The 26348-nt window shown below is 35.0% G+C and overlaps 1 protein-coding gene across 11 annotated transcripts in view; it reads left to right on the forward strand.

The window, feature by feature from the left end:
• Positions 1-26348, forward strand: part of CDH18 (cadherin 18) — a 1131397-nt gene that overhangs the window by 835555 nt on the left and 269494 nt on the right. The gene's annotated exons all lie outside the window — the stretch shown is intronic.

Genomic DNA, 26348 nt, shown 5'->3' on the forward strand with positions numbered 1-26348 from the left:
TATTAAACAAGGGAGAGAGATAAGGGCTTCTGGAGCCAGAGATGCTATTTTTAATAGGATGTTCAGAGAAGAATCCACTAATGCATGATCTTTACACAGATTTGAAGGGAAGGAGCCAAGCATATATTTGCCATGAAGGCACTGCAGGCATATGAAATAGAAAGTTCAAAAGCCCAGAGGCTGGGCTCTGATTAGAGAAATGTGAATTGAGACAAAATTAGGTTAGAGAGGCTGTGCAGAATCAGCTAATATAAGTCCGCATTGAAAGTTATTGAAAGAAGCTACACCCGCTTGGACTCTAACTTTGCTGAGATCTTTCATTCTTAAGTCCATTAATTTCACAGTTTAACATCTACCTTTGTATACCTTCATATAATGTATAGCTTAAATCTGTAACAGCTGAAGAAAGAGATTGGTATTCTGAGGAAGAGAAAGGTACTAGAGGGGAACAATAAAGTGAAAGACTTAGTTAAAAACTGAAGAAAAGAAGTCACATTTATTAAATGGGTGGTGGCCATGGTGGTTGGGGAGATGTGTGTGAAACTACAATCTGTCTGAAGTCCTTGACGTTCTTTTTCATATTTACCACTGAATCATAGGATAAATTGTGAGTATTTGAAGGCTCTAAAAAATGAAGATTACTTTGCTAGGTTGTAAATGTGGAATATAAATTGGGAATTACTTGAGAGAGCAATTTTGCAGTACTTAATAAAGGTACAGGTTCTCATGTTCTATAATGTACTCGTGAGAAAAAAATCACGTGCACAAGAAGGAATTCATAAAAAAGTTCAAGCATTGTTTTATAGCCAAAAAATTGAAACAATCAAAGAAAAGGAGATGGAATTTTTTAAAAGTGACATGCCTATGTAACAGAATGTTATGTAATAGTCTTGTTATAGCAAAGGTCATATCCAAGAGTCTAAGTTTCATGTCTCAACATGACCAATATCAGAAAGATAGTGTTAACTAAAAATTTCAAGTTGCAGAATGAGTTACTTTGCCAGATCATGGTAAGAGGATTTCTTGTGTTCTAGAATATAAGAATCTAACTTTTCTAGATGTTTCCAAGTTATCTGTTCTACAAGTTTTGAACATACTCATAAACTGTTTGAATTTGTCCCGCTTCTTAACTTATTTTTGTGTATATTTTTATTCATTTACCTATATTGTAATCCTTAAAAAACATAGGCTATATATTTCTAAAAGCACAATTTTGCTCAAAAAGTTGTCCAGTTTTTTGCACAAGGCATATAACTAAAATGTATTAAAAGAATTATTGAATGAAGAAATGAATTTACTTTTTTGTACAAAATTTTAAAATAAAATGTTTTTATTCATCTATAAAATGAAGAAAGTAATATCTACTATGGGGTTTTTGTATGTAAAGGGCAGAGGAATGTATCAGGTACAGAGTAGGCATTCAGTAAATAATACAGGGCATTTTATTGTTGGTAATATAATTTACAATGTGTAGTAGCCACTACTACTCATGAAGAGTTTGTATGAGTCCCACGTTCCTATAGCAAATGTTTTCCTGTCTTATAGAATATAAATGAGAATTAATAGTACTCAATATCACACATTGTATTAATGTTTCAGAATAATCATAACACATGGAGATGAGAGTCCACCTCATAGCAGGCCCCAACAAAGGAGACAAATTGTTCCTAAAAAACCATAGGGAGGGAAGAGGGTAGAAACTACAAACTACATATGTCCCCATCTGGTGACAGAGCTTTCCTTGAGGGAAGGAATGTTTGGCTTTATCATCCAGGAATTCCTGGTTGAAATAAGTTTAGAATATAAGAGCAACCACTAGTGTGCTCAGGTGACTATGAGAGGCAGTTATTTAACATCCTATCAGGCATATTTTTATCACTCTTGATGCTTTGAAAGCAGAAAAATCAAATATATTAATATGGAAATATATGAGTTTTATAAATGTTAATTCATGTCCTTCATTATTTTATTCTGTTTGATCCATTCTTTCTACATCCACAGCTCTCTGCAGAACCCATTTCAGAGAGGTTAAGAGACTTCTTATCTAATTGTACCTTATTAATATTTGGTGGAATTGGGATGTGAAAAGAAGCCTATCACAATCTCAAGTTCATGTTCTTTCTACTGCTGTATCCTGCCTCGTGTTACATAATAGTGCAGCAGATTAATTTCTAATTGTGACACATGGACCAACAAAAAGGCTTTATCAGGATTTGTTCATGTTAATTAGGCAGAAACAAAGTTAATGCAGCTTAGAGCAGCAAAGAACTTTCATTCAAATACATTTTACATCTGTGAAACAGATGTCATATTTAAAAGTCTCAGACTATACAAAGTATTAAACTTCTCCCAAGGGTGGAGAGACATTGGGTGAAATCGAATACTTTATATCCACAAATATTGATATGTTATTGCTCTGTGTAGATCACACAAAATAAAAATCTAGTCCTCATTAGCTTTTCTGACACACTGAGCAATGTCTTAAGTTGTAGAAAGATTTAGAATGTCTTCTCCATGCAGAATTTTTATCAAAACAAGAAGAAACATTTACATAATGAGCAGTGGAATTTGGCCAAGCATACCTATGAATTAGGGAGTATTGCTATCATTCTCATTTTACAGTGCAGGAGACAAATCAGAGTCTGTCTAAGCAACTTGTTCCAAATCACAGCATAAATAAGTCTAAGTGCGCTCATGTAAATGCAGAAATTCTACCACCAGAGTTAGGCTCCCAGTTCCCATCATGCTGCCCTGCCTCCATTGTAGACGAATTTTTCCTTAAGGATACATCTTTTCATTACATAAATTTGAATATGCTTTTCTCCATATCACAATCCACCAAGCCACACTACACCACACAAGAAAATCCCTTTTGCCTTACTCATCTTTGTAGAAAGTGTGATATGGTTTGGCTCTGTGTCCCCACCCAAATCTCACCGTGAATTTTAATCTCCATAATCCCTATGTGTCAAGGGCAGAACCAGTGGAGGTAATTGAAACATGGGGATGGTTTCTCCCATGCTCATCTCATGATAATGAGTGAGTCTCAGGAGATCTGATGGTTTTATAAGTGTCTGGCATTTCCCCTGCTTGCACTCATTCTCTCTCCTGTCGCCCTGTGCCTTCCACCATGATTGTAAGTTTCCTGAGACCTCCCCAGCCATGTGGAACTGTGAGTCAATTAAACGTCTTTCCTTTATAAGTTACTCAGTATCTGGCAGTGTTGTATAAAAGTGTGAAAACAAATTAATACAGGTGTGTTTGCTTTTTTTCTTTTTGCATCCATATGTCCCTATTATATCCCATGTTAGTCTAACACCTAAATTGAAAATAGACTTTTTGGCCAGAATATATATTTTTCATTCCAGAAAATAAATGATTATAAAGTCAAAGAGGAAATTGATTTACTGGATAATAGAAATATCATATATGTATATGTTCATTAAGGATGACTTTGACACAGCAGAAATTATCCAAAAATTATGGATGTCAAAAACTTAATGTTTTCTCTCACTTTTCATTCAAGACAAGGGGACTGCCACCAATCTTCCCTTCTCTGTTGTTATCATTGTGTTTTCCGTTTTCACCTGAAATTCTCTCTGGACTCAGACTATTGTGAGTGTTTAATTTGTATGCTAGGAATTCTAACACTGAGAAAGAAAAAAAAAAATATGAAGGTACCAAATCATTTAATCATCATTCTTTACTCAGTAATAAAACCTTATGTTAAAGTGGTTTCAGTAAAATATAGATTTATGTAATAAAAAAAACCCACAAAATTAGTTAGAACTTATTCCTCAATAATTTTGATTCTTTCTTACATAGTGCCTGGTTTTGTGAAAATTGCAATACTGCTTACACCTGCTCTTTGTCATTTCTTCTTTTGTTGTGGTAATAATCCTTCAAGGAGTACACTTTTAAGTAATACACATATTTCCATTTTCTAATATCTTTTGTAGGGCTAGTGGTACGTATTTTTGCACTTACATGTAAATTTTAAATGAGTGTTTTTTTCTACGTGATTTTATTTCACACAGGAATTGAGGAAATTAAAAATGTCAATATTCTTATAATTGCATTCATCTTTGATGATTGAAAATAATTTACTAATGTTTTTCTTTGCAATAACAATATTCACTTTACATATGCTAATGAATGATACATCATTTAATTTTGAACTATGGGTCTATATTTAGCCATAATTAACATTGTGAAAAATATTAGTGAGCAAAATTTTAATTGTAGTTTTAAATTGGTTATGGAAATAAATCTAGCCATATGCATATAAGATGCATTGGAATAACACATTTATTTGTGAGTTTTTCTTTGCTTCTACAGGCGTTTTAAATCTTTGACTTGCTGTATTTAATTTCATATTATTCTATATTAAACCACCTCAGCCAGGCCTTATTTGATCACCTGTGGCATTATTCTTTGCTAATAAGTATAGGCTCCTTTCTTAGTGTTATAACAGTTTCCATTACCAAACCTTTGTCCAAAGCTAATAGAAAATGTGACTTGAAAGTAAGGAGGCGGCCGGGCGCGGTGGCTCAAGCCTGTAATCCCAGCACTTTGGGAGGCCGAGACGGGCGGATCACGAGGTCAGGAGATCGAGACCATCCTGGCTAACACGGTGAAACCCCGTCTCTACTAAAAAATACAAAAATCTAGCCGGGCGAGGTGGCGGACGCCTGTAGTCCCAGCTGCTCGGGAGGCTGAGGCAGGAGAATGGCGTAAACCCGGGAGGCGGAGCTTGCAGTGAGCTGAGATCCGGCCACTGCAGTCCAGCCTGGGCAACAGAGCAAGACTCCGTCTCAAAAAAAAAAAAAAAAAAAAAAAAAAAAGAAAGTAAGGAGGCATTATCGCATTATTAAAAATCTGAAAATTGTGGCCATATGTAAAAGTTAAAGACGGGAAGAAATTACAATAAAACTAGAGGAAAAATATAAATATACTTTGTGTCTAGTGAATTTGCAGCTGGTTATGGAAAATCATTTTGCTCTCAGGGAAGGTATTGAAGCAGAAATGAAAAAAGAATCAACATGAACCAGGTTGAGATGTTCTGCTGTTCGGGAGATTAGATAACCCAGGGAGAATAAAAAGTATTTGAAGCAATATAAAGGATTTCCAAAATATTTTTCTCTTGCCTTTTTTTTACTCCTAATGCAGACTAAACAGATACATTTAAATATTTGTGAACAATAATGTAGAAGAAAGTGACAGCAGGATACAATTTATTGGTAAAATCAAAACATAAAAGTGACCTGTGAAAGTGAGATGCTGATTTACAAAGATTAGGAAAATGGTGTCAGGAAAAATACTGGCACAATAAGGACTCTTTGCTGTCTCCTATTGACAAGGAAATACATAGATAATTAGATTTATACAGTTAGGTTCGACATCTAATACAGCAGGTAAGTTTGTATCCATATCCATGTTTAGTTAAATGATGAATATCTTCTGTATTTGTGAAAGTGGAGGTGGTGTATAAATACATGAATGACTACACTTGAAGTTATGCATTATTCTGCGGATGGAGCTCACTATATGGAATAAACAGATACTGTTCTATTCTAGGAAGGTTATAATGAAGGGCACATTAAGCTAAGGAAAGACATTAGCAGGCCCTTCCTATATCCTTGCCAAGAATGCCTGAATTCTTAGCATGATATATAATTTTAAAATTCCCATTGTTATATGGAAGCCTGTATTAATTGATATATTACTCATACAAAATGGACTAAACTTGTTAGTCTGTGTCTTATTTTGAGGCCAAATGAACATAGGTTCAAATATGAGCCACTTGTTACTGGCTATATGACCCTGATGAGAGACTGCTTGTTGTACCCAAAGTCTCATTGCCAACTGTTGAACATTTTAGTAATGCCATCCTCCACACACTGGTCTGTAATGAAGCCCTGTGGAGCCTTCTATGTAGCTGTGTATAACCATGGCTAAATTTTACCCCCTGGGATGTTGATGTAAGTAGATGTGCAACTTTGGTACAGGACATTAAGAAGAAAACTGTGGCAAATTCTGAATTCCTGCCAGTTTGTCCCTGTTTGTTTTTTCTCCCTCTTGGCTGGAACAGAGCAAAATCAGGAAAGAAAGTCTTATATCCAAACATGGAAGCCATGATTCGAAGATAGCAGATCTGCTTTGGTAACAATAGATTGCTTACTGTTGCTTTCTAATGAGAGAAAGAATTCAGCTTCGATTGTATTTTACTGTCTATTTGTTACAATAATTTATTCTCCACTTAAAACAATAAACTAACTCCATTTTCTTAATGTCTCTGCTATTACGTTTCTTCATTAAAAAAATAAAGATAAAACCAAATTTACAGTGTTGCGATAGTTAATCTGTGACACTATTCAACTTATATTCAGTGATATCATTCTATAAAAATTAATATTATAGATGTGTATGTTGTAGAATCCTTCATGTGAGTCTCTCTCTGCTATTAATTTGTTGTCCTACCTGGATCAGATTTTCGAACTTTCCATAGTCTCAGTTTTCCCTCTATTAAATGATATAGTATCAACCTCATGAATTAATATATGAATTGTTAAAGTATTCCCACATATATTATGAAACTTATTTTATATAATGCAAACTGTATTTTATTCCTAGCCAGGTGGGTGAAATCTTGTGTGTGTGCAGAGACATAATTTGTGAAAGTGAGTTTTGAATATGCGTCCTTGCCAGCAAACGAAGCCAACATCAGATCCAGTGCAAGGAGGAGGTATCTGAGCGTAACACATATAGAAAAAGGAAACAGGAGCTGCAGAGCTAGGCTAAATTTCCTCACATTCTTCTGTCCAGGAATGAGATATCAGCATGAGGAGGTGGGCTTCTATTGGCTATCCAATTCATGAAGGAACAGGGAAAGCCTTACTTTTTTTTTTTTTTTTTTTTATGGTTTTGTGGTGTCCACTGTATTTTTTGGGTCACCATCCAAAATTGTTCATTAGTTTGACTTTGCACAATAACAAGAGTCCATACCAGGTGGTGACAGTTTCCTTGTTTTGAGGCTGGTAAAGAGGAAAACCGGAGATTATTTATGTAGTCTGTCTATCTTTCTAATTTTGTTTATTTGTTACTAGGGTACAGAGATAAAATCATTTTTTGCCAGGCGCGGTGGCTCACCCCTGTAATCCCAGCACTTAAGGAGGCCGAGGCGGGCGGATCCCGAGGTTGAGAGATGAGAACATCCTGGTTAATACAGTGAGACCCCAACTCTACTAAAAATACAAAAAGTTAGCCAGGCGTGGTGGCCGGCGCCTGCAGTCCCAGCTACTCGGGAGCGGGAGCCTGAGGCAGGAGAATGGCGTGAATCAGCGAGGCGGAGCTTGCAGTGAGCCGAGATCCGGGCCCCTGCATTCCAGCCTGGGCGACAAAGCGAGACTCCATCTCAAAATAAATAAATACATAAAACAATAAAAAATCACTTTTTTATCTTGATCATGTATTCTGTCACCTGACTAAGGTCATTTATAAGTTCTATAGTATTTTTGTAGATTGAATACAATTTTTACACATGCAATAGTATGTGTGAATTCAGGTAGTTCTGTTTCTTCTTGTCTGATAAAGACGCTGTTAATTAATCTTTTGTTTTAATTCCTTGGCTAAAACTTCCATCAAAATGTGAAATACAGGAGGTGAAAGCAGTTATCTTTGTCGTGTTTCAGATATTGGTGGGGAGGGGGAAGTTCAGTCTCGCATATTTAATCATGTAAGTTCAATGTAGTTTTTTCATTGCCGCCCTTTTTCAGATTAAATATGTTCTGTTTTGTTTCCAGTTTGTAGTTTTTGTGACAAATGGAGTTGGGTTTGGCAAAGGTGTTTCCTGTCTATTGAGATTTTTGGGGGGGAAGTTTACACTATAAATTAATTTCTTACAGGGCTATTCAGGTTATCTTTTTCTTCTTGATTAAAGTTTAATAATTTGGATCTTTCAAGGAATTTGTTTCATTCATTTGATTTGTTGAATTTATTAGTATAAAGCTATTCATATTATTCTCTTACTGCCTTTTTACTACTTGAAGAAATTTAATGATCTTCCCTCTCTCCCATTCCTAATAGTGATAATTTCTCTTCTTTGTTTCTCCTGATCTGTCTAGCAAAAGTTCTATTAATTTTACTAATTTTAATTTTTTTTCTCAAATAGGCTTCATAAAAGGACCCACGCATTCTGAAACATTTCAGATATAAAACTAACTTACTTTGAAAATCTCAGAGAAACTTAAGATCAATCTCCATGACAACTAAAGGCTGTAAGATATTTATTTAGGCAATTCTTTACCTACTTCTTCTTGGATCAAGGATGAATGGAACTTTCATCTCAAGGCTAGTTTGTTCTAATTCATCTGCAAGAATGCCAACAATTCAGGCCCTAATTCTCGTTCAAACACAGTGACTGATTCTTCACAAGCACAGTGTGGCCGGCCAACCCGTGTGAATCTGTCTTCTGTTGGTTGGCTCGAGTTGTTTAGACACTGCTTGTTGTACTGGCATAGCAATCCATCTGAGCTCTGTGTATAATTGCTAACCTACCCAAACTGCATTACCTTCCATCTGTTATCTTGTGTCATTGTTAACATGCATTGGGGAGAGAGAGAGAAACAAAATTCATCTATACATATAAACTTGTCTTTGCTTTGTATTTGCATTTTCTTTTTTCTTTTATTTTTGAGATGGAGTTTCGCTCTTATTGCCCAGCCTGAAGTGCAATGATGCAATCTCAGCTCACTGCAACCTCTGCCTCCTGGGTTCAAGCAATTCTCCTGCATAACTGGGATACAGGCATGTGCCATCATGCCTGGCTAATTTTTGTATTTTTAGTAGACCTGGGGTTTTACATGTTGGACAGGCTGATGTTGAACTCCTGACCTCAAGTGATCCACCTACCTCGGCCTCCCAAAGTGCTGGGATTACAGGTGTGAGCCATATATTTGCATTTTCTTTCTCAACACTTGAATAAAAACATGAGACTCAAGCGTTATGTTGTGTAATACTTCATGATAAAACACTTGTTTTTGTTACTGGACATAATGATGAGTGATTTATTGGCATTTCATTTTATTCCTGTTGGTATTTTGACTATTAGTTTTACTCTTTCTACTTTTCAAATGAGAAAACCAAAACTTTTAGCACATTTACATTGTTCAGTGCTACAAAGATATCACACTCCAAAGTTCCCACTTATAGAGTCTTATTTCACTATGGTGTCACTCAACTAAAAAAAAAAATGTGTATAACAGTCATTTGAATAAGAGAAGTCTATGGGCTTACTTTTGGTAATACAATCCAATGGTTTTATATCTACTCATTTTCTAAAACCACCCACTGACAAAATATGACACTGTCATTAACCCTTTTTTCATTCCATTTGAATTTGATCATAGTACTATCATTGCTCCCTCTATGAATTTATTTTCTCCTCTTTTACTGCCTCCCTACATTCATCCCTCTTTCTTTCCATCCCCTTTCTCCTTCTTTCTTCAATGTTGGGTGCCTATAAATACATAATTTGCATAAAGAATTAGACAGACCATTATCAATGCTTTGCATCTCTTCCTGTATTCCCACTCTAGCCAATCGTCCTCCTTGCATAAAGAATGTGTTTCTTAAAATCTGAAATATAATGTTGTAGGGACTGCCCAAAGTAAGAAACCTTTTGAGTAGGTAGAAAATTTGCATTTGTCCTCCTTTGATCCTAACAATTATGACCATAATGTTTAAGTTTACTCTAATTTTCTTTACTGTGTCAAATCCACTGTTTAATCCATTCACTAGAATTTTGATCCCTTTAATATTTTTTATTCCCAGATAGTATTTTTTTCAAATTTTTGCTCATTCTTGATGATTTCCTATTGTTTGAACATCTTGTTAATTGCATCCATTATTTCTCTGATAATTTTGTGTACAGTATAATTATTCCTTAGTCTTATTGTACATCTGCATTTTTGGTGATCAAAATCAGTGGTTTCTCAACTTCGTTCTCCCTTATCATAATAATTACCATCCTCCCTTCCAGATATTCCTGCCCATGCGCCACAATTTGTGAGCCCTAACTTATGAGTACTCAACTTCATTCTCCCTTACATGGCCCTCCTTTTCATTTGTTTCTTATCTGTTGTATTGTGAAGACAGCCTGAATTTCCATGTGTAGTAGTCCTGTGGGCCTTATTGATCTTATATTGCTGATGTACATCTGCCTCAGCTACTGATAGAGTTTGGATATTTGTCTCCGTCTAAATCTCATGTTGAATTGTAATCCTCAGTGATGGAAGTGGTGCCTGGTAGGTGGTGTTTGGATCACAGGACAGATCCCTCATAGCTTAGTGCTGTCTTCCTGATAGTGAGTTCTCCTGAGATCTGGTCATTTACAAGTGTGTGGCACCTCCCCCGACTCTCTTCCTCTTGCTCCTGCTTTTACTATGTGAGGTGCCTGCTCCTGCCTCACCTTCCGCCACAACTGTAAGCCTCTCGAGGCAGCCACAGAAGCAGATTCCGCAGCCACAGAAACAGATTCAGCATCCACAGAAGCAGATTCCTCTATGCTTCCTGTACAGTCTATGGAACTGTGAACCAATTAAATATATTTTCCTATAAATTACCCTGTCTCAGGTATTTCTTTATAGTGATGCAAGAATGGCCTAAGACAGCTGGTAAAGGACATGTTCCTGTCTCTGGACTACTTTCATTCAACTCTCTCTCCAATGTTGGTAGTGAGCTAGTAGCGTAAACATTCCAAGCCTCCTCATCTTCACCATGGCTTGTCATGGAAAACCACCTGTTTTTCCAATCTGGTGCGTTGCCCTCACTGGCTATTTGCTTCTCCCATTCACTGCTGCCCCTGCTGGGACTTCCAGCTTCTGCAGCTTTGGTTCTGGGTTCCTCTCTTGGTCAATTTGGGATCTTGTAATAAAGTACCATAGACTGAGTGGTTTATCAAGAGAAAAAATTATTTCTCATAGTTCTGGAGGTTGAAAATCCAACATCAGGGTATTGCATGGTCCATTGGGTTCTGTTGTGGGTCCTTTTCTGAATTGTAGACTGCCAACTTCACTTGCATACTCTCCCATGGCAGTCTTTTTTTTTTTTTTTTTTGAGGCAGAGTCTTGCTGTGTCACCCAGGCTGTAGTGCAATGGCATGATCTTGGCTCCCTTCAACTTCACTTCAATTATCCTGTCTCAGCCTCCCTAGTAGCTGGGAGTACAGGTGCACACCACCACGCACGGCTGATTTTTGTATTTTTAGTGGAAATGGGGTTTCACCATATTGATCAGGCGGGTCTCGAATTCCTGACCTCAGGGGATACACCCACCATGACCTCCCAAAGTGCTAAGATTACAGGCGTGAGCCACTGCGCCCAGACTGGGGTCCCTTTCATAAGAATGTGTATCCCATTCATGAAGGCTCCATTTCTACCTAATATCAGTATTTCCCCTTAATATGATTTTTTATTTTTTCCCACAAGGTTTTACTTTTTTGCCCAGGCTGGAGTGCAGTGGCGCAGTTACACTCACTTCAGCCTCCACCTCTGGGGCTCAAGTTATCCTCCTACCTCTACCTCTGAATAGCCGGGACTACAGGCATGAGTCACCATGCCCAGCTCCCCTTAGTATAAATTTTAAGGGGACACAAATATTCAGTCCATAATAGTTGTCACCCTGCCACCCAGGCATTTCTGCCCAGGCTCTAAAATTTGTGAGCCCTAGCTTCTGAGGTCTAAAATGTAGGTGTTTATCTATGTTAGCGTTTTCAACACCTCTTCAGTGCACCAAACCCATGTTATTTTGGAGTAAATCTCAAAGACCAGTAATATGTCCAAAAGTGATTAACACCCTGGATCTAGCTTTACAGAGAAATAGCAGAGTCCCTCAAAATTCTCCAGAAGGTGCTCTCTTTGTTTTTCCCGTTCTTTCCTTTTCATAGGTGTGTGTGTGCTTGTTTATCTTCTCTTTTCATAAATGTTTATGATTCCAAGTTTGTAAATGTGTTCTTGGTGTTCCCACCTGTTTTTTGTTTGTTTGTTTGTTTGTTTGTTTTTAACTTGAACTACAATGTATGAATCCTTTTAGGTTTTACAGTTCATGTCTTTTATTTTCTGATGTCCCATTTATCTGTCAACTGCACACATACACTGAATTTACAGGTAGCTCAAAACTCAGTTTTCCCCAACTATCATTATATTTATATCATCTTCTATTTTTAAACTCCCACCTACATTTTAGTGTCTCCTATATTACTTTTAACCTATGAAAGATATCACCTCCTGAGTCTCTCAGATAGTAAACAAATTGCCATTCTTGATACTTCTGTGACTCAACTACTTCCTTATGTCCTAAAATCAATGTTTCTAACTTTTTAAATAAAATATCTATTTATTGTCTCTTTAATGTGCTCCTGAACAGGATTCACTTTTCTTCAGAGTATCTTCTGAACTGTGAGGTTTTTTCCATGCTTGCCCCTTGTAAGTCAAATTACAATGTGTTTTACCTTTCTAAAATTCAATTTTCCTTCTGCTATTTCCCTCTTTTTTCGTCCTTTTTTTTTAGATTAAAATAATTGCATGGATATATCTTTTTTACATAAAAACTTTAAACTATAAAGCATGCCATTCGAGGGACTGAGCTCTACTTACCTTTTCAGACTTCTCATCTGATCTTGTTCTGAATGATATTTCGTTTGTCTTTGGATTTCCACATGTTTTTATATGGTAGAGTCCTAAATAGTATTTGCAGTTAGTTGGTTCTTAGTAACTGTTCACTATATAGTTGCTAAAATATGAAACAGAGATAAGAATCCTTTTATTTATCCTATGATCATGTATGTAGGTAATATCCATATAAAATTATATCAGAAACACTATGAATATGAATATCAGAAGATAAATATAAGACACATATAAATATCACACAGTAATTCACCAGCTCTTAATTTTTGATGTTTACTTAAGAAGGGTTATATAAATAATGTTTAATCTTAATTTTGGTCATTTAATATATAACCAATGCAGAAGATGCAAAAATGTATTTAAAGTATTGTACATTTAGACTTTTCAGTAATTTTGTCTGTGCATACACAATAATGTTATTTGGCTAAATTATAAGAGCCCAGGCTCTGAAGTTAACAAGGTTCAAATCTACATTCTATTACTTAACAGCTTTGTAATCTTGGGCAAATTTACTGACAACAATAAGATTCAGTTTCTTAATTTAAAAATAGAGTATGATAGTACTTCAAAGTAGCACTAAAATATGTTAATGTTTTAGCAGGATATCTGACACAATGAAAACCACATAATCTTATCATCTGACAGTCCTGGAGGCCACAATTTCTAAAATCAAGGTGTGAACAGGGCTGCGTTTCTTTTGGAGACTGCAGGGGAGATTCTGTTTCTTGTCAACTTTTAGAAGCCCGAATTCCTTGCCTTGTAACCTATTCTTCAAGCGTTAAGGCAAGTAGTACAGCATCTTCAACTCTCTCTCTCTCTCACTGACGCCTACTTATGTCTTCACAGGTTTCTTCTGACTCTCCTGCCTCCCCTTTTCTCTTATAACAACTCTTGGGATTTTATTGAACATATCTGGATAATCCAGATTAACTCTCCTAAAATTATTCACATCAGCAAAGCCTATTCTCCATGCAAAATAACATATGGACAAGTACCGTAGATTAAGATATAGACATTTTTGAGGAGGGAGTAATATTGTAAATGCAAAATAAGTATTTTAGGGGGGTAGGAAAAAGAGTGACAATCAGGCTCTAAAGTTTGTATGAGATAATAACTTTCTAAGGACAGGAGAGTAAAAAGTGTTTGATCATGTTAGAGAAAAATTCTGTCAGTAGTTCCCAAAAACATACAGAATGGAAAATAATTTGCACATTTCTTTATCAGTAAGCTATAAAAATATCATAATCCCTTTTTGAATGTAAATTTCTTCATCTTGATTTTATAGAGATACATTTTGCATGAATAAGTATATAATGTGGAGACATTTCAAAATTTTATAAACTGTACTAAATGAAGGAAAGAATACACTGCAGTTAATTGGTGCACTCCTGCCCCTGACAACTGCTGATTTGATTTCTCTAACTACACCTTAGTTTTGTTTGGCCTATAAATGAATACAAATAGAACTAAAGTAAATGTGCTTTTTTGAGTTCAGCTTACTTAATTCAGCATACTATTTTGAGATAGATCCTAACACCTTGCTGGTGAATTCATTATTTCCCCAATACTCAGTGGCTTAAAACAACAAATATTTCTTATCTCACAGTTTCTGTGAGTCAGGAATTCAGTCATGGCTTAACTGAGTGCCTCTGTTTCAGGATCTCTCATGGCTGTGATCAAGGTGTTAGCTGGGGTTGCAATCATTTCAAGAATAAAATTTGCAGAAAATCTCCTTCCAAGATACCCCTATGTCTCTGGGCAGGTTCATGTTGACTGTGGGCTAGAGTCATCAGTTTTCTTGCCATGTGAGCCTCTCCTTAAGGCTTCTCATGCATGGCAGCTTTCTGCCCTGAGTGAGGGCTCCGAGATAGAGAGCAACAGAGAGTGATAGATGATAAGAGGGAGTAAGCATGACAGAAGCCAATATCATTTTATAACCTATATCTCAAAGTGACATCCATCACTTTTATCTTATTACAAGGAGTCACTATGTCCCACCCAAACTCAAAAAGACGACATTGCACAAGGGTGTAAATGACAGGAGACAATACACATTAGAGGTAATTCCAATAGCTGCCTACCAGAGCCTGCCCTCTGACACCTTAGTGATTCATGTTTCTCTCAGAAAATATACTTCTCTTCACCCAAGTACCTCAAAAGTGTCATCCCATTATAGTGTTATCTCAAAGTCTAGAATCTCATAATCTATTTCAAGCCTAGGTGTTGATGTGTCCATTTTTAATTGGACTAATTGCCTTTTTGTTGAGTTGTGCTGTTCATACATTCTAGATATTTAAGCACATGTCCTTGTATATAGTTTCTCTTCATCTGTAGTTCTGTGAAGCTACAAAGAAATGTTATTTGCCCCCCAAAATACAAAATGCAATGCTGGGACAAGCATAGAAAAATGAATACAGCTATTCCTTTTCAAAAACAGCAAAATGGCAGACACAAAAGAGTACATAGCAATTCTGAAATTCAGCCAGAGAAATATTAGAAGTTCATTGATTAGGGCTCAAGGCCTAGGAATAATTTTCATGACTACACTCTATGGACTTTTTTTTTTTTTTCCTGCAGTCTGTCTCGGTCTTCCTTTTCTTCTTCTTTTTTTTTTTTTTTTTTGAAAGTTTGGATGGATTTGCAACTGAGTGCTTTTCTTAGCTGGCATACTGCCATTAGAATTTTGGGGATAGAATAATCTCTTTGTTTCTGTTAAATTACATTGGCACATTAAATTAAATTGTAAATTACATTAGAAAACTATGTTAAAATTCAAGTTACAGTTACATGTGTGGGGATATACTTTTGGACTCTCTAATCTGTCCCTTTAATCTGCATATCTATATTTTATCCTAATGTGATTTTCTTGTGAGACCTTAAATCAAGTACTGTTAATCTGCTGATTGTGGTTTTTTTTTTTCAAATTATTTGACAATTATAGGTCATTCCCATTTTCATGTATCAGCTTGTTAATTTCTTTAAAAAGTCCATAGGTATATAATTTGGAATTTCACTTACTTTATGAGTAAATTTCAGGGAAAATGTATGTGTAGTATTTTGAGAAATTGACAAATACTTATCAAAATGGCTCCACCACTTTACAATTCTATCTGCAATGTATAATGTTTTAAATTTTCCTTACCCTTGCCAATACTTACATCTTTTAAAAATGTTAGCTCTCCTAATGACTGTGAAGTGGCAACCGATTGTAGTTTTCATTTACATTTCTGTAATGACTAATGATGTTGATTATCTTCATATGTTGTTTACATATCTTCTTTTGAGAAGTGTGTATTCAAATTCTGCATTCTTTATTAATTAGGCTATTTGCCTTATTGTTGAGTTGTGCTATTTATAAATTCTAGATACTAGATCCTTATCAGATATAATAATTTGTACATATTGTCTCCCACTCTATGAGTCATACTTTCACTTTTCTGGTAGCACATTTTGAAGCACATCAGTTTTAATGTATATATTTTATCTATATTTGTATTTGCCTGTGTTTTTGACATCATAGTTACAAAGCATTGCTTATTCTAATGTTGTAAAGATTTACATTTGTGTTTCATTTTAAGAGTTTTATTATTTTATCTATTACATTTAGGCTTTTGCTTTACTTCCAGTTAACTTTTGCTTGTAAGGTGTTGGAATACAACCTTTCCACCTATAAAACTCTCTTTAGTATTTCTTGGAGGACAAATCTACTAGCAAAAAAATTTCTGATTTTGTTTATCTAGGAACATTGTAATTTTTCCATCATTTTTAACAGCTAGTTTGCTAGATATTGAACTTTTAGTTGATAGTATTTTTCTTTCAGCATGTTGAATATATAATTCAACTTGCTCCTAGCTTCTCTGGTTTCTTATTAGAAATCAGCTGTTGATTTTATTGACAATGTCTTGCCTGTAACAAGATTCTTTTCTCTTGCTACTTTCAGGATTCTGGCTTTGTTTTCTCTTCTCGGTGTTTGATAGCAATGTGTATCATTATGAATCCCTTTTAGTTCATGCTACTGAGGTTCATTGAGCTACTGGAATGTAGATTTGTGGTTTTTATCAAATAGAGAAAGTTTTTGGGGCTTTATATCTTCAAATGTTCTTTCTGTCTCCTTTTCTCTCTCCTCTATTTCTGTGACTCCCATTATCCATACTTTCTTAGGTTTAGTGGTGTCTTTTATGCTGTTTATTTTTTCGTCATTCTTTTTCCTTTCTGTTTAGTAGGGTGAATAATCTCAGTTGACCTCTTGTCAATGTTGCTGTTTCTTTCTTCTGTCTTCTTAAATCCATTGTTGTGCCTCACTAGTAAGTTTTCAATTTCCATTATTATGCTTTTCTATTTCCGATATGTTAGTTGTGTCTTATAATTTTTATTTTGTTATTGATTTTTTCTATTTCATGAGATATTGTCTTTATACTTTAATTCTTTATACATTGTCTTCTTTAGTTCTTTAAACAAATTTATAGTAGTCCCTTTGATGTCTTTAGTAAGTCTTATTCTCAGACTTCCTCATATGCAGTTAATTTCTATTAATCACTTTTATTCCATTGTATGTGTTATAGGTTTTCCTTTCTTTAATATGTCTTGCTGAGAACTAGGCATATTAAATATTATAATGTGGCAAATCTGGAAATCAGATTCTCCCTTCTCTATGGTGTTTGTTGTTGCTGCATTTGTTGTTTGTTTAATGAGTTTTCTACAATCGTTTTGTAAAATCTTTATTTCTGGTTGTGTTTGCTTGTGGAAGTCTCAGCTTGCCTTAATTATCAGTGAGTTAATGGTTTGACAGAGATTTTTAAATATCTGGAACCAATATATATACTAATATTTACTGTGGGGTAGTGTTGTATATGTTGAGGTATACCTTCGACACTCAGTTGGAAAGTTTATAACTCCACCTTTGCCATACATTTCTGCTTGCAACGACCTCAAGTTTAACTAGAAGTTAGATCTATGTTCCTTGTATGTCTTTTCTAACCTTTAATTCCTTCTCCAGATATTTGCAAAGTATACACACACCTGTGACTTCTAGATTTTCTGAAATATGTCAGAGCTTTTAAAAGTTCCTTATAAACTAATTCCCTAGCTTTTCCTTTTAAGCATTTTGTTATTCTATTGTTTATGTTGTTATTCATCATTTCAGGAAGTTTTGCTTTTCAAGAATTTCCTCTGATTGTTTTTGAAAAACTCTTTGGTGAAAGCTATTTGCATTAGGTAAATTCTGAGTCAGATCAAATAACAACAAACTTGAGAGTGGGGTCTTCCAAGGAATCATCACAGAGTTCACATAATTAGAATTTTAGGGGCATGTAGCCTGAAGGAACTCCAGCTCAATTCTGCTCCCTCCCGTGGCTACCAGGCTGCTGATTTTGACCTTGATTTGGGGATCTTGGTTTTCAAGGCTGCAGTGGAGGTAGAGGGATGGGAATAGAGCAAATTAACATACCTCAAAGTTCATTTTTGAAGATATGAAGATTCAGACATTTTTCTTATATACATTTTTCTTTTTTATATACATTTTTCTTCTGTACATCCCTGGAATGCTGCAAGACTTTGGTCAATTTCCCAAGTTTGGAAAAAGTTAGTTATTATAATTTTTGGCAGTATTTTCATTGCTTTAATGGAGGAAATCATTTGGAGGTTGTTTTTCCACCATTTCTACTGAAGTCTCCGTTATATATAATTTATATATGTGTGTGTATATATATGTGTGTGTGTATATATATTTTATATAAATATATATATAAATATATATATATAAATGATTTATAAGGCTTGGTAGATGTCTACAATATTGTTTTTATTTTAATTTTGCCCCTTCTGTTTTTGTTTTCCAGTGTTTCTTTCTGCTTTATCTTGGTTTATTCAAATACTTTTACTATTTTGTTTTAATTTCTCTATGACTTTCTCAGTTATGTATCACTTTATTAATTTTAGCATTTATTCAAATGCTAATAATATTCATTAATAAAATAATATGTTGAAGTTTATTTGGAGTAAATATTGTACCACTTCTTATCGGATAGTTTATATTTGCTAGGCTATTTCCTTTGCTTATTTCCTTCCTGACATTTTTTACTAATTTTTACTTCACCCTTCAAGCCTCCTTTTTCACAAATGCTCTGCTTTTATGACAACATAATAGCAATTACCTATCCCATTTTTTCTACTTTCTACCTATTATTTGTTACCTTATAAAACCCCGCTTATAATGTTATTATTTTTGCTTTTAATAGTCAGTTGTCTGTTTAAATTGAGATTTAAAATAAAAACATTTTTTATATTGATCTCTTGACTGACCGCTTTAGAATTCCTTATTCCTTTCCACTATGCCATGTTTTCTCCTGGTATTATTTTAATATTTTTACACCTTTTTGTTATTTAAAAATTGTTGTTTACTTATTTGATATGCCTTATTTAAATCAATAATAAAAATTTCAATTATCATATTTTATTATTTGATAATATTTATTAAAATCTAATGTGCATGGTTACTGGAGCTATGAAAATGAATAAAATTTGGCTCCTCCCCTCAATGAAAGTAAAGTTGGAAAGATGAAACTTTTAATAGAAAAGATAGTACAATATGGACGTATTGAATGACAAGGCATTCTTTGGCATCAGAATGGAGTGGCAGCTTATTACGATGAGAAGTTCAGAAGCAACTTCACAGAGGATGGGAAACCACTAAACTCTGGACAGATAAATAGAAAATATCTAGTTTGAAGGGGATTAGATGCGGATGGGTTGGCACTTTTAAAGCCAGCTTATACAGTTTAGTTTGCTGAAATTTAGAGTGATTGAAGAGCCAAATGATTCAGTGAGAAGCCTAGACAGGCATCAGATCAAGATGTAGTCCTTCTGAAACTGTGGGGAAACTCTCAAATATTTTACGCAGAAAAGGATAAAACTCAAATTTCTGAAATAACACATTGACAAGCAGTGTGAATGGACTGGATGGAGAGACAAACAGCAACAGAGGAAATGAGACCTCTTACAGGATAACTACAAAAATCTAAGTAAGAAAGTATGATGTATGAATGAACCCAGTGGTAACTGTGATGGAGAGAAGGGGTGAATTGGGGAGACTTTTAAGAAGAAAGAATCACAAAACCTTTGAAAGATTATAGTGAGGAGAAATGGTGAAAGCAAAATCGATATTAACCATAAAATTTCAATCTTGGGTTACTGAGAGAAGAGTAAGAAAGCTCCAGCTTCTTACTTTGATACACACAAGAGAAGATATAGAAGGAGTTCTGACTCGTAAAATGAATACTTTGGACTTTATGATTGGAAAAGTTCTGGGCTGGGCATGATGGCTCACGCCTGTGATCCCAGCACTTTGGGAGACCGAGGCGGGTGGATCACCTGAGATCAGGAGTTTGAGACCTGCCTGACCAACATGGTGAAACCCCGTCTCTACTAAATATATAAAAATTAGCCGGGCATGGTGATGGGTGCCTGTAATCCCAGCTACTCGGGAGGCTGAGGCAGGAGAATTGCTTGAACCTGGGAGCCGGAGGTTGCAGTGAGCCAAGATTGCTCCATTGCACTCCAGCCTGGGTGGCAGAGGGAGACTCCGTCTCACAAACAAAAAAAAAAAAATAAAAATAAAAAAATTTGAATAAAATTTCCATTTTTAATAAACTTAACTGTGAAAAGAATTTGTGCACAGCAGCAGACTTTGCAGGATTTTTATTTCAATGTGGAGAGTTATATGGGCTCAACCATGGGTTGAGTAACCCCATTCTCCAGCACAGGAAAACTTTAAAAAGACACTCTTAACTGTCTTCCTTAGTTTGCCTCAACCTACAGCTTCTCCCCATTCCCTGAATTCGCAGAGTGAGGACTCAGTAGGTCAGAGTTTTGCATTTTGTTTTTTTTTGGTGTGTTGAATTAACTTCATCGTGTTTTTAAATTTCTCCCTCTTTATAAAATTATGTTATTCAATAACCAGAAGATGTTCAGTGACATTAGATCAGTTTCTGTCAAATAATATGGTTTAATTCACAAGGTGGATAATTAAGAGAAAAAATGTGATGAGAAATCCCCACACAAATAATTTTTGAATAACTTTTAGCTTTTTTATTTAGGGAAAAAAAAAAAAAAAAAAAGAAACAGGACTATAGATTGAGATTGTCTTTTTTTTCTGGGAGAATTTTCCCTGAAGAGAAAGTGAGTTTCTCTTAATGCGTTTATTGGAATATCAACTATTCTGTGGATCTCACTCTTTCTTGCTCACTGAGCTAAAAACTTCTTGAGGACAATGGCCCCTGTTTGATTCACCTTAGCACATCACTTGATACATAGTGGGGATGCAATTAATTCTTTCTTCCATTCAGTTACATTGAATTGGATTTTAGCTGAGAATACACATGAGAACATATTGATACAGGCCAGAACTATGGCTGAATAAAGGTATAGAAATGACAGGGCTTAGGTGGGAGAAATGAGAGATAGTCAGGGATACAAATCCAGCAAAAAATTAAGAAAGACTTCAGAAAGCCATGCAGTCATTTGAGAAAATATTAACTGGAAATATCTAGAAAACTTGATGAAATGGCCTAGTAATTACAGCTAAATTAAGGACAGAATTTTAATGCTCTTTTTTGTGTGCTGGTTGGCCTCCTGCCAGGAGATGGTGCTTTCCAGAGAGCACCAGCTGTGGTAGTATGGAGAGGAACCCATGGTGGGTGGGGCCCTACAACTCCCAAAAGTATATGCCCTTTGTCTTCAGTTACCAGGATGGGTAGGGAAGTACCACTGGGTGGGGGCAGGGCTAGGCGTGTCTGAGCTCAGACTTTTCTTGGGCGGGTCTTGCTGCCTCTGCTGTGGGGGATGAGGGCAAAATTTCCAGGTCAATGCAGTTATGTACCTAGCAGGATTATGGCTGCCTCTGCCGAGTTGTGCAGGTTGTCAAGAAAGTGGGGGAGAGCCGGGAGTCACAGGCTTCACCCAGCTCCCACGTAATCTGAAGTGCTGGTCTCACTCCTACCATGGTCCCATAATAGCACCGAGTCTGTTTCCAGGCAATGGGCAAGCAGGCCTGAGAACTTACTCCTGGCTAACGCGCTTCCCAGCTGCAAAAGAAAGTAGGGCTTTAGTGCTTCCCCAGCCCGTGGATTCTACCTGCAGGATTTGCATCCTCCCCTTAGTCCAAGCAGGAATGGATACTGCTTCCTCTACCTCTGTATTTTGCTTGGCTTTCTAAATTCACACAGTTCCAGGTGAGATCAGAAATCTTCTCCCATAAACCAGACCTTCAGTTTCCCCAGCGGGGTGTGTATTCAGGGGCGAGGATCTCCCTTTCCCTCTTTCACAGCGTGGGCACTTCCAGTATTTGGGCTGTCTTGGGGGCCCTGCAGGAACCATCTGCTTCCTTCAGAGGGTCTGTGGGTACTCTCAGGATTCCCGATATTCCTGCAGTCATTCTGGGGCGAAATTCACGATGCGAGCCTCCACATCCTGCTCTGTCCATCTGAGTTATAGCTGCGATCTAGTCCTGGCTCCCATCCACCTTGATGGATTAAATTTTTGAAAATAAAACTTTATTTAACTGTTTAACATAACTTTTTACACATTTATTGGTGTTTAAATAAAAATTATGGTTAATGCAGGTCCCTTTTTCACAGAGACTAATATATTATCAGTTAGCATGAGATTGTAACTGCTTAATGTGTTTTATTTCACATCAGTTACTTATTAAGATTTCGATTGATTTTTGTTTCATTTGCTTATACTTTAAGAATATAATACATTCTGGAATGAAGGATACATAATACCTCTCAATGACATGTATCCCCTATGTTTTCACATTTCTTTCACATTGTGTCACATAATTTTATGCAAGTTTTGGAGATAATGATCAATCATAGTGGAATTACTATATTTCTGCCTTTATTTTTGGCTTCCACTGAAATATTATAAATATGTTTTCTACTTATAAACAAGTGTATAAATTATGTAGCCCAAAATATTACAGTTTTAAGTCAATGACCTATCTTTTTAACATAGCTTAAAGTCCTAATTAAACTCAACTTTCTAAATGAATGGCTCCACCACCATCTTCTTAACCTTTTAAAGTTATTCTTCCCCAAGGGATAGAATATGATTGTATTGAGCAACTTTGCATTAGAGTGAAAGCTATACATTTTCAGGTCCTGATCCTAATGTAGTCCAGGGTGAATAAATAGTTTTCTAGAGTGAACTCATGTGAGTCACATTGACTTTCTAAGTGCCATAGGTTACTACTTAATGCTAAGAAAGTGAGTTTATTAAAGTAATGCTAGAGATTACTAACATTTTTGCTTCACTAGGGTGACTGCATTTTCTTTTTTTTTTTTCACCCCTCATTCCTGTGCTGTTCTCTAAAGAGCAGTTAATTAACCCTACTTTATTATGTGATGAGATACCCAAAGACTATCTGTTCTTGCTTTAGCACAATAAAATGTCTGTCTTTCAGCATGAAAATACAGCCTAGTTTGCAAAATCCCATGGCTCTAAAAGTATAAATAAGGTGTTACATTCAGACCCGGCTACTTGGTATTACTAAACTGATTAAAAAAAAAAAAAAAAAAGAACTCCACTGTATATAACTGAAATCAAATTTATCTTCCAAATATCTTTTCTTATTTCACTGTAAAAAAATCATGGACATCTCTCTTAAGTAGTATAGTGACTAGCTAAGCTTGTAACCTATATTTAACTGGTTACTGAGTCACTACCATGTGTATATATGGAGTATTTCTAATTTCCATGCTCTTTTCAAATTCTTTCATTTGATGTCTCATTGGTGACCCCACTCAGAGATGACATATTTCTATCATCATAATATTCCTAACCAGATTTCTAATCTGGTTATTATTATATATTCCTAATCTCTATTCAAGAGCTTTTTCTCCATTTCTCAAGTTTTCTATGTCTGCAACTACCCTTACTATTCACATATTTCATTCATTCATCATTTTTTGGCTTCCAAAAATTAATAAAATACTTCTCTAGAGTGTTAAAACTCATTTATTAAAAAATTCAAGACAAAATAGTCAAGGTTTCTTTCAGGCTCCATTCCTGTTGCAAAGTGTATGTTATAAACAGAACTGAGATTTGAGAATAGATGGGGTGGAGGAGAGGGAATCTTGAGAGTAAACCACTTTGCTACTTCACAAGTGGTTATCATCATAATCATATAAAGTATTAGTCAATCTACTAAATAACTACTACAATGGTTTCCCATTAGTGTTACATGGGGATGTGATTATTTCAAGATTTAACCAGGCTGGCCAAGAAACTAAAATTTCATTAATAAAATGATCATCTACATTATTTAAAAACTCATGCTAAATATTCTCAGAAAGCAATGTAATCTAAATACATTTTCATGATATTTTGGTGTAAGTTTCATAATATTTGGTATAAGGTTATCCAACAATATAAATATTATTGAATTATAATTCACTGATCTTATTGCAATATAGGTTCAAATTAGTCATGTCTTCAGAAGCATTTATGCTGTTTATTAGGTATTATAAAAACTTTATTAATTATAGAAAGTATATGTGAATTATGATAATGGTACACATGTGGAGTCATATTCAAGTCTTAAAACTGATAGCCCTAAAATTACTGAAATTTTTATTTTATATATGAATTACTAGAATTTATATAGAGTGTATGGTATATATATTTTAGTAGATGCTATAGTTTAAGAACTTTACTATTTCTCTTATATATTTAAGCCTATTCTTCTTTAAATATACTTAAGTATCTGTAATACGAACCTAACTGTACACTTAGTATAATTTTATATTACTACATTTTGTTAGTAATAAAAAGACTAGGTGATATCAAATAAAGTTCACTAAAAATGTTTTTCATGTATATATATATACACACACACACACACACACACATACATATCCTGAAGATGAATGCCAATTTTCATCATTGTTAAACTTTTAGAAATTGTTAAAAGGCATAACACATTATGCAGAAATGTTTTATATAGTTATAAGTACAAAATATAGATTTATAATTTATATATAACAACATAATAATTACCAAACTATCTCACCTTTTATAGTTTAATGACAAGTATTCTAGAAAAGGTTTTAAAAACATTTGGTAAATGAATTTGTTGATTTCCTTTGCTCCGTTTTGGTCACAGATTGATGTGAAGTTAGAGAATATGAAATAGGTTGCTCTACTGATAATTTGTGGGTGTCTGCTTCATGAAAGATGAATCTTTTCTCCTAGTAACTAAAATGATATGTTAAGAGACATAAATAAATAAACACATTTTCATACATGGATACAATTGTATCACCCAATTCATTCTGCATTCTTCTTTTAGTATCCAGTTTACTAATGAAGTGTGAATCTTTGAAAGCTGTGTATTTTTGCTCATTTTTATGCAAGATCTAAATAAACATTTTTAAATGGTTTCATTTGTTGAATCTTACTCTGTGATTCCTGTCAAAATTTTGCCCTGGTAATTTTGTACATGTTTTCAAGAAAGAAGCAAAATTATTCCCATACTATCATTTATGTTTCAGTTGCCCTAATTTTCCCAGAAAAAGTCTTTTTCTCATATTGCATTGTCTTTTTCTGTATTTTGTCTTTTCCAAATGTCTTCTGAGAGTTCAGAGACTTTAAAACTCAAAAATGTTCATGTTACTATGGCAAGAAAACTGAAATGCTATGTGAACAAGGTTGTGTTTTTTCAATGTTTCTACGTGTCAGAAATGAGAAAAAGGTAAGTCATTGAGGTTATGTGACCAAAAGGGTTTAATATAAAGGATAACTGTTCAGACCTCTTGGGAGAAACAATCCTTAAAAATATATTTGTGAACTGAGGAAATACTGCTGTTATTTCTAGCTAGAAATATAGCACTGGCACTCATGGAACTATTTAAGTGAATTCGGTGTTATAGCACAATCTTTAGCAAAAACTACATGCAGTTTAAATGACAACAAAGTGTATTATCTTAATATTTCAGGTATTTTTCTTATTGAAGATCTCTTCTCTAATTTATTTTTACTTTAATAATATCTATTCAAATATATTTGATAATTTTAATTTTAGTAAGTGTAGATTTGTTACTATATTTCAGTTAATTAAAATGAGGGCCTATTTATCAACTAAATATCAACTACTATTTAAATTTTGAGTTAAAGTTTTATAATCCCTAACTAAAAAAATACTCTATCCCTAAAAAAGTATTTTATTTATTTATTTATTTAATATTATTATTTTTGAGACGGAGTCTCACTCTGTCACCCAGGCTGGAGTGCAGTGGCACCATCTCAGCTCACTGCAAACTCTGCCTCCCAGGTTCACGCCATTCTCCTGCCTCAGCCTCCTGAGTAGCTGGGACTACGGGTGCCCGCCACCACACCTGGCTAACTTTTTGTATTTTTAGTAGAGACAGTGTTTCACCGTGTTAGCCAGGATGGTCTCAATCTCCTGACCTCGTGATCCTCCTGCCTCGGCCTCCCAAAGTGCTGGGATTACAGGCGTGAGCCACCACACCAGGCCAAAAATACTCTATTTTTTAATATTCTACATCAAAGCCCTTCATATTAGAAGTGATTTCATTTATTTTTTTCTAATTATTAAACACATGACTGTGACTATGACTTAAATATGTGCCTCTTTTGTGAAAA

This window comes from Macaca thibetana, chromosome 6, assembly GCF_024542745.1.
Source record: "Macaca thibetana thibetana isolate TM-01 chromosome 6, ASM2454274v1, whole genome shotgun sequence".
In the NCBI taxonomy this organism is placed as follows: domain Eukaryota; kingdom Metazoa; phylum Chordata; class Mammalia; order Primates; family Cercopithecidae; genus Macaca; species Macaca thibetana.